The following is a 13,671-nucleotide window of genomic DNA, read 5'->3' as shown; positions in this document are numbered from 1 at the left end:
AGAAAAAAAGTATGGTACTTGAAATAAAGTCTTTAGTTAAATTTATCCCTTAATATGCAACACTTACTCATTAAATGAACTGATAAATAACCCAAAGTGGTGAATACAATACACTGAACATTAAAAAGGCTACAGATATGCCCGAAGCTTGTTAACTAGTTCTGTGGTCTCAAATCAATGAATAATTTGATTTTCGAAATCAATAAAATTTCGTGATGGCGAATACAATATTAATGTATTCATACCAACCAGTCAGTCAAGCCATTCAAATACAGGGCAGAACCTGATACGTATACACATAGTTTCAACTTGTTATACAATGTAGGTATGGCAATGTGAAATTCTTTAGGCAAATCCTGCAATAGTAGAGGTAACAACAGTATTAGTGTTGATAGGAAAGATTAGTAATCGACTATACAACTCAAAAAGGTAATATAAATTAGTTAAATAAAAAATTATGAGGACTTTAGAAATATAGCATCCAGGAGAAGACAAAGAGTGGATGTACCAACGCTATTGTAAGAGATTTTGAGCCATGTCATTCAGGGTCTGTAACAATTGGTTACGACAATCACACAAACTTCAATCTATTAGCATGACCCAGTTTAATTGTGGACTGGTGACACGTTTTGATTTGACCGCTCCCAGCTTTCTTTCAACCTACTCCTACGCCATACAACATTGCTCGTTCAGATAAGCGGTGGTTGGGCATACGAACGCATATCCCAACCACCTTAGCTGATGAAGATTTACTAGCTTATCACTCAATTTGCTATTTTTACCTAGTATTTTATCCCTAACTAAGTTATTACTTACTCGGCGATATCGAAATTCAAGAGTGATACTTCAATTACCGGTAAGCTAGGAATATCTCCTGTCATGTTTCACACTCGTAAAGTAGGACAAAGGGAAATGTTATATTCATATATATTCAGTTAATTTCAAGCCAAGCTTTTAATTTCTCTAACAACGAACTTAGCATGACCAAAAATAAATCAGGTGGGAATGATTACATCTATGCGATTTGTTGTAAAGATTTCTTAAAACCACAAACAACATCTAGGAATCAGAACTTTTTCAATCAATTTTGGGGGTACTAAACAAATTCCGTTCATTGATTCTGGTGTGTGCTACTTATACGGAAAGATATAGATAGCATGTATCAACAATTGGAAGTAGGATTCTTACTGATAAAGGAGGAACATGAGGAGAAGAGAAAGAAGCACGAGCAGTCCGAGTAGCAACAGGAATGGAAGAATGGGGAAGTTTGTGTGCACTCTTGAGGAGTGCCATGATGGTTTGGAATGGCCATTCAATGCTTCCAGGTTTCCACTGATGGTCTAGCTAAGATCAGTTCGTAATTTGAGCCATAATAATGAATATACAGTATACAATATACAGTAATTCGTCACTTTAAAACAGATGATAAGTTTAAATTTCAGTTCACTTATCGGTATACATTGTGTACTAACACCATGCATTTCATGAAAATGATAGCTGACTTTTTAAAAATATGATTTGTTTGATGTTTCTGGTATCGAGAGGGGAATGTAAGTCAGAAGTATGGCGCAAATCATTACAATATGTTACGAAATTGCATAACCCTTTAGAGTATTAGGTTTACTGGTCCTAATATTTTTCTAAAATAACACTTCAATAAAACAAAAAATATTTTAAGTCTATATCTTGAAATGATCTTAAATAGACCTTCACTGTGATCAGGAAGCACTCTAGGTCCATTTCGCCTCTAGTAGTATGAGAAACGTAGAGGTGATGATACGTGGTTACATGACTGGGGATCAAACACAGGACATTTGCTTTCGAGCATGAACGTTAACATATAGACTACTGGGCCGGCATTCAATGATGTACATATCAAGCAGCAACTAATTCACAATATTGTGCAACCTTCAACTGTTGCCTTCAGTGGGTAATTGTCACACACCTGACATAGTTAAATTCCATCAGTCACGGCTTCTTATTAGGATTCCAAGAATTGTAGTGTGAAGCTATTCACTATTAAGCAGTATAGAAAGTATATAGAAGAATCACATATTAGGACGAAACGTCCATCCAGTGCTTCCATCTTTCAATAATGGTCTAGCAACCATCAATTCGTGATTTAAACTATGAAAATTCTACAATCTCCATTCATATCTTTATCTTATAAATTTTGTTTATATTTTAGACTAAAACTAGACAATCTTTCCCATTGTTAAATAGAGAAAAAGCAAAATGTCATCTTCTTCATTACCAACATAAACATGTAGCCAATGTATATGCAAAAGAACCATTTGAATCCTATGAATCAATTACATGTTTACCTAATCAATATATATCTTCATATCATATACATAATAATAGTAATAATAATAATAATAATAATAATAATGATAAGTACAACTATGATTTAAACAAAGATGATAACAACTTTTAACCTTTTGTCATTATTACTTTTCTCCTTCATGTGCTTTATTCATGTTGTATTTGGGGTTTGATTAAAACTTATTTTATTCATAAACTAACTACCTCAATGATGATGTATACGTGAGTATTTTTCCATTCATTTTCATTTTCACATAGCAACCATTTGTTTTAACGACTTATTTTGTTTAATTTAAAAGAGAAAAATAAAATAAACCATCAACTATGATTTCATTTGACTTAATTGACTTGGTATTGTTTTACTTGTATCTTCCCATTGTTATTTATGGGGCTCTTTATTTTGTTATCATTTAGACTGGACGATGTTTGTTGACGTGCTCTCCACTTTAGTGGCTTAGGAACTGATTCCAAGTTGATCGTATGAATGTTTGTTATCGCCTATCCTTGTATATAATCATCGACTTAAATTACGTTAGTCAATAACGGATTTGGATAAGTCAAATAACGAGAATGGACTTTTGAATACATATATTTTGTATATGAAGCGAATGGAACTGAGTGAAGCGAAACGACGTGCAGTGGAGATGTCTCGTAAGCCAACTCCCTTTTAGTCAAGCATTAATCAATATTTATAGTCACACAAAAATAGGTTACAGATGTGTGAGGATATATATATGTAACCTATGGATACGGAAACCTAGTGATTCCTGAAATCACAATCATCGGTCCAAAAAATTTCAAATATTATCAGATGAATGGTTTGATTCTGTATGGAGCAAGTAATTTCTACAGGTACTGCGGTGTCTGCTACTGATGTCAACAGATATAAGTAGTATATATCATCAATCGAAAGTGAAATGCTTGGCGGAAGAAGGTTAAGAAGATCGAAAAGAAGAGAATGAGAACAGAGATTCATTGGTGTAGAAATGAAGGAACAATCAACTCTGAGATGATTGATTGACATTTTGCAATTGAAGAATTTATTGTATAATTCTCAAATTTTACTAATTTCGATTTCAAGTATAGTTGGTTGTCCCCACTTGTGTTCTCATTCACTACAATGCTTCTTTAGGATGAAATAGTGTAAATTTGTATAGTTTTTAAAAATTTTAAATAAACATTTAGTTATAAGATGCTTCATCCGGCTAATTTCCTGGAAAAAAATAATCAAAGCATGATGATCACAGATAATTCACTAACTTACGTCTGTTACCTCTCATGGAGGAGCATAGGCCTCCCACCAGCATTCGCTATCGAACTCTGTTCTGGGAAATCCTATCCAGTTGTTTCCACATAAATAACCTGTTATTTCTGTTGACGTAATGAAAGTTGCTTGTTTAATGCAGAATGTAGTAAGTCTTTTTATGGATTTACTGTGTTATGCAATGATTATTTAAAGTCATAGATTACCAATAAACACAAGTGTATTTCAGTGAAATTGATCTTGTCAAAATATAAGCTAGTTAAAAAATGAATACTTTCGATGAAGTTTTGTTCTCTGAGTTGGATGGTTTATTCATGGAGCTTTCATCGTTCTTCTGAACGACATCATCAGCACAAACTTCGGGTAGATTTCTAAATGAATATTTTCAGTTGTATATATTACTATATTAGTCAATGTTTTTCGAAACATATCAAATCATATTAATTGACTAATTAATAAAAACAAAATAGTTATTGACGAGTGCACTGTTTGTACTAAGTATAAATACAAAAGTCATTTACTAGTAAACAATTTCTATGGGTCAGGTTATTCCACTTCATCCAATATAGATAAATTAATTGGATTCACGCATTTATGTAAAGGTGTAGTGAAGAAGAACACAGGTGAGGACAACCGAATTATATTTACCATAACTTTACAGAGTTACTTGATAAAATAGAAAAACCATACTTTAATACTTAATTTACAAAATGTTCATTAATTGTCCTAAACTTCATTGTTCTTGCATTTCAGTACCAATTGCTTTCTATTCCTGTTTTACCTTCTAGATCTTCCCAAACTTCTGCTGCCAGATATTATATTCCTGACTCGTGTTGTATGCTACTTATATTAACATAAGTAGCATACACCACAAGGGATTCTTTCAGTGTTCTTATTGATTTCTAAAACAAATAATCTGATTTCCTTTTTGTTATTCTTCTGCAAGATTCTAACATTTTTTCCAGTTGTAACTATGCACAACACTGTTGACATTTACTTCACTAGGAATCAAATCTATTACTCTAAGACTTTACAGCAACTATGATATAGTATTAGACATTTATGTTGGAATTTGATGTAGCACACTTTTACCCTGAATTGATTTCAGACATGGAAAGGTGGTCTGTTTGTGTGTGTGTGCGTATGTGCAGTAATGAGAAATTTCTGTTATAACTGGATAAATGTTGAAGAAGTTAGAACTTTTTGGAATTATTTCCAGATTATTATCATTTCTATTTCTATTGTATAATTAGTAGATGACTGTATTGTATTCCTATATTGCTCTTATTGTAAGCTTTCAGTGAACTTATTTACTGTTGCTATACAATTTAACATTCTATAATTATTACTTGTTAATTATGTACTGTTTGCTTCTTCGCTGGCAAGTATGGTATGATTAAGCTCAAAGCAACAATTGCTTATTTGGTGTGTTATGCGTTCTGAAAATGTGTGTTTGGAATAGAGTCTGTGCTGGCTGAGCTCTGTGATTGAAATATAATAATAATAATAATTATAATAATAATAATAATAATAGTAATAATAATAAAAGAAGTTCATCCAAAGACTTATTTTTGAACTCAACTCTGGGGAAAGAGAAACACCTACAGATAGGAGTGTCAGTTGTCCTGCTCTTAACATATCATTCGTAAAATCTAAGAAGCTAGGCTAGAGACAGTATAGTAGACGTGCCGTAGGATAATTATATCCGGAATTCTGTTAGGCTAATTTAGGACATTTCAAGACATAATAATCTCATACTAGTAAAGAACGATTGTTCTAGTGCTGAGATGTAAACTAGTTTTAGATTGTACATTAATTATAAAGCCCATAATTTAATAAATCGGTTTCTAGTTTCATTTCTAAACTGTTAAAGATTTTTCCAGTAGAAAAATTACTTTAAGTAAATGCTGTTGTCACTTCGAATCGCTCTTGTTTTATTGTGTAACAATCATATAGACACAGTATTTATGATAAGCAGTATAAGACCTTTTGTAAATGTCCAATGACCGTTATCGTGTCTTACATGTGAAAATTACAATCAGAACAACGCATAAAATATATCTATCATCGCTATCAACACAATGTTATGTCACTTAAACTAGTGATAACGTAGCAACATGATCTACAGAATCACATCAATAATAAAGGACTAGACGAAAATGACATTGGCCGCTACTCCGTGATCGTTTAACTGTAAGGATCTTAGTGTTACGGGAAATCACTCACGGCTTGAAAACCTCACTATTTACATCTTAGACTGTGAAGCTGGCTGGCCGCCACAGTATCAAATAACCCAGGGAGTACCAGTTCCCTCACTATAGAATAAAAAGCCAAATCAATATAGGGTTTTCTTCCAAATACCTCAATAATTCCCCATTTTCATAGATCCATCAGTTCTTTGTTATATATATATATATATATATATATATATATATATATATATATATACTTTAAACATTCCTATCATTAACATATTCAAGAATATGTAATATAAATATGAGTTGTAATGAACAAGAACACAAGTAGAGACAACCAGAATTTCTTGGTAAAATTTGATAATTATACAATAAATTATTCAATTGCAAAATGTCAATCATTCATCTCAGACCTGTTTGTTCTTACGTTTCCACACCAACGATTCTCTGTTCTCATTCTCTTTTCTTCGATCCTCTTAACCTTCTCCCGCCAAGCATTTCACTTTCGATTGATGACACATACTACTTATATCTGTTGACATCAATAGCACAAACCACAGCGTGATTGAATATTTATTTTTCATTTTTAGGCTGTGATAACAGTTTTATAAACAATACTAATGTAATCAATGGATTTTTATCTTAAGATTACTTATGAATAAATAATTGTTTACTTGACTTGTTCATAAATGAAACTAGTAAATGAAATTATGTGAAATATGAAGGAACAGTTCATTAAGACAGTTTAGCATTTGTCAGATGAATGAAACCAACATTATATTCGAAGAAATTGTTGTCCTTTCACATTTTTAAAAATCATTTTCAGCGAGACTCTAATTTATGAACAAGCCAATCAGAAGCGTTTGAAGAACTTCAAGGTCACGGAGCCAGGTTCAAGACCTGATGCTCACATACGATCGGCTTACAGAGGATTTTAGAGAAGAGGTGATTCTTAAGCGGCTACAAGAGATGAGACTACTAAGAAGTACCTGTACCTATGACTGCGGTAATCAAAAGACTGCAGTACAGTGTGCAGACTATCGTGATGAGATTGTATTTCGTTGCTTTTCATGTTGGAGAAAAAAAGTCTGCTCGAACGGGGACTTTCTTCACTCGATCGTGACTGAGACTGAGGCAAGTCATGATAATAGTTGCAAATTGGATTATAACATTTAGGGGAAGTGGGCTTATCCCCAAAATTTCCTCTGACCTTCTGGTTTCTATACAAAATTTCCTCTGAATTTCGCGCTTTTCCACAAAATATCACCATAATCTTATAACACTTTTGCAAACTAGTTTTAACGTAATAGTAGTTCTCTCACTACTGCAACGGAAATCACTGAGAAACCAGGCGAGAATACATACCTACAATGTTTACTGCGATTCTACATTATTGTTTTAAAATTATGCAGTGCTATAGAAACATAACGTTAACCGATCGATCACTAGAATTAAAACAAACATACGTTACACATAGAAATGTTTATTACGGTAAATAAAATTACAAATCATTGATTTAAATCAGGTCTTTTCATTGAATTGTCACATGAGTAGGTTACGTAGACTTCGAACTATCATTCAGAATGTTCCACAAAAAAATTATTATTTTTTAGTTTATAAGCAAATGTAAATATATGTAAAAGGTCGATGATCTAACAACGGTATAACAATGTTGTTAACAATGCGAACAAAGAACTTATAGTTACGTCTGTTAAAACATGCGAAGCCAGCTGAAAGCAAGACGGACAAGAAATAAAATTTTAATGACAAGAAAGACGTTTTATCACTATAAATATTGATCGCAAAGTAATATTAAAAGTGCAATATGTATTATACCAAACATGTAAAGTGCTTGTAGCTCACTTTTTCTTCGGATCGACATTTACGCTTAATTACTTTATCTCTTGCGTCATGCAAGAAAGCCTGGCGGCCGCTACACCTCTTTTTATTGTTTGATCGACCCTGACGATAATTTCTGAAATCACGTAGTGATACTTGCAGTAAATCCTTTAACTAAGAATATTGAATTGTGATGACAAAAAATTACGATACATATTTTGATTTAGTACCGAAGCTGAAAAGATTTTTGTTAACTTGGTACGAATTGAAATCAGTCCAGTTTGTTGATTAGTGTTCGGCAGTTAGATTTCAGCAGCTCGGGAATAGACGTAGGAATAATCTTCTTTCTCTTTAGAGCGTATTGTCAACCACCACGATGTGCTTTATAGTATTTTTTTTGTAACTTGTGCAGTGAAATGTCGTAGGCGTTTCATAAACGCGCCTGTATAAATTATACGACTAATGGAAATAATGAGACGTTAAAACAAAATGAATAAACAAATAACTTGTTGAAATAATTAGATGGCAGAAACAGGTAGCCCAGATATTCAAGCACACACCGATTATCTACTACTAATAACTCAATCTTACACATGTACACGCACACATGCAAACAATTCGTTCTGCCATTTATTTTCACATTGTGAACTTTTCATATAATCCACATATAAAATAGATCGACGTTATATTTGTGTCAACTCTGTTGTTATCAGTATAGGGTTGTGGAGATTAAGTTATTGATTGAAATCTTGAACCGATTGATGTTAGACCACCATTGAAAACCTGGAAGCACTGGACGGCCCTTTCGTCCTATTGTGGGACTTTGTTGTATCCACAGTTTCAAGAACACAAATAGGTGGTAAATTGAAGATGTATTGGCTCATCAAATAACATGTTCGTCAAACAAGTTACCTTAAAACGTCATCATTAAATGAAATGCACTTATTTATATAAGGATCTTACAGAAAGATAATGATTACTTACTAAGCATCATGGAAGAGAAAATATATATAACCTTACTGTACAACATACACGAAGTTCATGGAATATAATTGATACACTGAGAGAAAGTTCATACCTCAATGAAATTTACACTTAATTGGTACAAATATAATGACCTGAAATAATGTTACATTAGAAAATATAAACTCATTTATCATAATGTCGAAGATGAATAAAACCAGTGGAAAATCACATTAAGAATAAAACTAATCTCATCAAGTTTGTGAAACCGTGATCTCGCCATCGTATACCAATTTAATAACAAGATTTGTAGCATGGGAATAAGTTCATCATCCTGTTACACGATTTCGTTTCAGCTGTTAATAGGTCAAGATTGTATGAAAACTTTAATGCTCCTTAAGCATAATTTCTTGACTCCGCCTGGAGCCCCTCTAGAGCTACTGCCGGTCCCAAGCCCGTATAAGGAGAAGGGTTGGGCATGGGGTTAGCGGCCTCATCCCGTAGAAAACTAACTCGCTAAAAAAACGCTAACCAGACATAAGTTCTTAGCAATATATTCAGAAAACCTAGTATAAACCTCTCTCTGTTATTTCGATGTATTTGATAAATAAGTTACAACTGGACGTGACGTCTGGATCTCTCTTTGAATGGTTTGATGGACATTCGAGTGATACATAGGGAATATGGTTAAGCTCCGGAAAGCTTCTCTTTAATGTCTCTCATTCTTACGGTGATTCTTTCTGCAGTCTTACTCGTTTTTCGACCTGCGTTTTTCCAATGGTTTGTTTTTAATTTTATTTGTATTGATTATTTTGAATCTTCCCATCGATGTATAGGACTGTGATTGATTCGTCATTTTATGACACATGTGCATCCTGTGCAGCTAGCTTTGATATTGTCATTAAGACACAAGTATTATAAGCAGAAATATTTGTTCATAATTACCCACTTTTTCATATTTCATATAAATTTTCTTCAAGTGTCCATCGCCATATGATTTTTTTGAAAATTGTTACTAGGTAAGGATCGTACATTAGGTACTTCTTAAAACTGTCCTGTCACTAGGTCACGCGGGACTCAAACCCAGGACTTTCGGTTTCAATAATCTACACAACCCTATACTAAAAATCACTTTTAAATATACACAGCTTTGTAATTAATTCAAAAAGTTCTAATTCTAACCATTGTAATGAAAGTTCATTATCTCATCATTTAGCTTATATATATTTTAAATTTTGCAAGAATCATTTGCACTACTTGTAATTTGTCAGTAGGTAAATAATGCACGAGTAAACGTTTTTTTACCCAAAGATTAAAAACACCTTGGTATTTTGATTATGTTATAAGGAATGTTTACTTGTTTAAGAATATTTGATTAGATGCACAAGTAAACAGTCATGGAGCACTATTCTAAACCCCCTGTTTATACATGCACTATGAAAAGTGACAACAATTTAGAGAATTACATTACTTTCTCTGTACAAGTAGTGAGTCACATTGTTGAAGCTCACTGTAAAAATAGTGTTTTTGATGAGTTTTTCAAATACACGATATAAGATTGTAATGAAAGTGTGCAGCGTATTTTGGTAATGACGAGACTTTAATTTACGAACCAATCAGATTTACGACAACAAATCTTGAATTTTGGCGCGAAATTAATTCATTTATTTGGCTAAATAGATTTTTGGCATTATAGCGATATCAATTCGTAATGAAAATTCTATATCCAATCCCTAACCTTAACTATCAACTGTATACAATAATCCTAATTCCTCACACTTGTTTCTAACCTTCATTTAATCGTAGTATGTAGGTGGATATTCTCAAGGTCTTTTTAGTGTCGCTCAAAGGTTGTCCATGAATTATAATCTCACTGACTGAATTTTTATAACTTAAAGAAACTTACTAACTTACTTACACCTGTTACTCCCAATGGAGCATAGGCCACCGACCAGCATTCTCCAACCCACTCTGTCATGGGCCTACCTTACTAGTTCTATCCAATTTTTGTTCATTTTTCTCATGTCTATCTCCATTTCCCTATGTAATGTGTTCTTTGGTCTTGAGGATCCCATGTGAGGGCTTGTCTTGTGACTAAGTTGGGTGATTTCCTCAACATATGTCCTATTCACTTCCAGCGCTTCTTCCTGATTTCTTCGTTCTCTAGGATCTGGTTTGTTCTTTCCTATAGTAGGTTGTTGTTGATAGTGTCCGGCCAACGGATCTAAAGTATTTTTCGTAGACAACTGTTAATAAACACTTGTATCTTCTGGATAATCACTTTCATTCAAACTTGTAGGATATTCATATTATGTAGAAGATTCAAGACTGAATTATACAGTGGTAGTTTACTGATCTGATTTGTAAATGATGTGATCGAAGATAAATTTTTAAAAAAAGTATCCGTAACCTTATTTCATAAAAATGATAATCTTATTAAATTCATCAATCAATACATGAACATAATAGAAATCAGGCCAATGATACCAACTGTTCAGAAGTCACTATTTTTTTACTAGTTAAATACCAACATACAGATTCAAAAACAAAATGTTATACACCAAAAAATCACTGTAGCCATACTGAATGGGATTAGTTACAATTGACAGATATTGAAACCGCCAACAATGAAATGATAATCGAATTCACTATATATTTATCAATTCAATTACTTCTACAGAAGAAACAGTTACGTAAGGTTTTACGATTTGACAAGTTTATCATTTTATAGCTTAACACTGTAGAGCTTAGTTAAGCTAAAGATAGTTAAGGATGATTAGAAGTTGTATTCTCCTTCACTTGGTGGACACAATATATTAAGTTGGCTTGAATAACGCTTCAAATGTTATTTATTGTATTTCATTAAATTTACCATATGATTTACGAGTTGGCCTTTTGTATATGATTGAAGCTGTAAGAAGATATATTCGAAAATCTAGACTTTGCAGGCGAGACTCTAATTTATGAACGAGCCAATCAGGAGTGTTTTAGAGATTTCAAGATTACGGCGCCAACTTCAGTGCTTAATGCTAACGTACGATCAGTTCACAGGGAATTTCGTGCAAAACGTGATGATTGAGTGGCTATAACAAATAAAACGGCGAGACTATACTTTGTGGACGAATCAATCAGGTGTAAGATAATAGATCTCGGATTTTAACGCGAAAGCCTTTCATCCATTTTGCTAAATAAATTTCTGGCATTATAGCTGATGCCAATTCGCGATGAAAACCCCATATATAATTCATAACTAAGGCGAATTACAACAATTATTGCGAACTGGATAATTAAAGCACCAGTAACAGTGGCTGCAGCCGGGTACTACAATATGTACGGATGATTGGAGAGCGTACAGACTCCTACATAGGCTTGGTTATGTGCATCCTGTCGTTATCGACAAGTAACATTTTGTACACTCAACAACCGGAATGCACACAAGCAATATTGAAGCTATGTGGTCGAGGCTGAAAGAGTTTTTGAGACTTTATCATGGCTCCAGAGGCCGACTATTCTGTAGACATATGAATGATTTCCTCCACTGCATGCATTACGATTTTAGAACCTCTGAACCTCTTTCTAACCTTGACAAGTTTTGAACCATGTATAAGAAGTGAATCCACTTTATTTCCTTGGTTTTGTATAATATATTTTTACTCTATTCTGACTGTGTGCTGATTAGCTAATATTGATCAAGGTCAATTAAGATTCGTTCAAAGGTCGTCGATAAATTAGAGTCTCGCTGATTTTTGATTTAGCTCACTGCTTTATGAAATATTTTCTAATTTCTTTTATTTTTCGAGTTCTCACATTATTTCACCATTCGTCTCTTCTTTCCATTACAAAATAAGCTTCTTATCAACATCTTTTAACGATCTTACTATATATTATGTAATCAAAAAACCCGATCAATTACATGTTTTAAATACTTTGCTTATTACAATCATCACAACCTTCTTGTTTGCATTAATTATTTAGTTACTCAACACCATTTTCATATTATCAGTATGGTGTTATGGAGATTGTTAAATTTTAACTGGGGTTATCAGTCGATCAATGTTAGACCACCATTGAAAACCTGAAAACATTGACCGTCCGTCTCTTCCTAGCATGAATCTCCTCAACAATGTACATCCATGACCCAGCACGTGGGACTCGAACTAAGAATCTTTGGTTTAACATATGAATGCCTAACCTTTAGACTACTTCAAATAATTCACCATACTGCGCTACCATTTTCTCTATTTTAATAATCCCCTTAACTAAAAAAGTTTTTTCCGTTCACACAAATCTGAAATTGTACAAAGCATAAATAATTAAAATGAAACAGCCTCAAGTTTGTTAGCTGAAACAAAATGATCCAATGATGGAGTTGATGTAAAACTCTATAGTATATAACAAAAACGTACTATTTCTAATACTTTATACAGACCCATTTTTGGATTGGGATACAAAAAAATGGAGTCAATTTGAGTAGTAGTAGTAGTAGTAGTAGTAGTAGTAGTAGTAGTAGTAGTAGTAGTAGTAGTAGTAGTAGTAGTAGTAGCTAAACTCTTATTTTTACATTAAAAACAAATGAATCTTGATAATGTCAAATTGGGTCGTCTAGATTTTTGTCAAATTTTTTGGTTTAACAAAAAACAAAATGATACAATCCAAAATTTAGTCAATAAGAAAACTATACGTTTACTACTCATAAGTAATGAAAGCATATTTCCGGAAGAAAAAAAGAAAAGAAAAAAATGTTCTTTTTTTGTTTGAAGTTTAAAAAAACAATTATCGATCGAATGTAGTTGGATATAATAAGTGTATTTTTTTTCTCAATTCAGTTCTATTTGATCACCATGAGCATTTTTTTAATGGTAAGATGTTAATTGCACCGCTTAAATTACGTTCGTTTAAATATGTAGCTTTTATTTATTCATTTAAACACATAAACATTGGTACAAGGAGGCGCCAAATACATATGCGCCACATAAATCGAATGATTTATGTGAGGGCTGGGATACTGCCCGGGTGCCCAGACCGAAGCAGGTGGTTTTCTTAGGGGGCCACACCCCGAGCCTTGGACCTAAAGGTCTGACCCAC

At 33.1% G+C, this 13,671-nt stretch overlaps 1 protein-coding gene across 1 annotated transcript in view; it reads left to right on the top strand.

Moving 5' to 3' along the window:
- CCDC33 (Coiled-coil domain-containing protein 33) overlaps positions 1-2,938 on the top strand; it is a 42,675-nt gene extending 39,737 nt beyond the window's left edge. The window contains exon 10 of the mRNA XM_051216781.1: positions 2,189-2,938. The gene's annotated coding sequence lies outside the window, so the exon portion shown is untranslated. The remainder of the gene's footprint in view (positions 1-2,188) is intronic.
- The last annotated feature ends 10,733 nt before the right edge of the window (positions 2,939-13,671 follow it).

Source organism: Schistosoma haematobium, chromosome 6 (genome assembly GCF_000699445.3).
Source record: "Schistosoma haematobium chromosome 6, whole genome shotgun sequence".
Taxonomy (NCBI): domain Eukaryota; kingdom Metazoa; phylum Platyhelminthes; class Trematoda; order Strigeidida; family Schistosomatidae; genus Schistosoma; species Schistosoma haematobium.
This window is presented reverse-complemented; position numbering and strand designations above follow the sequence as displayed.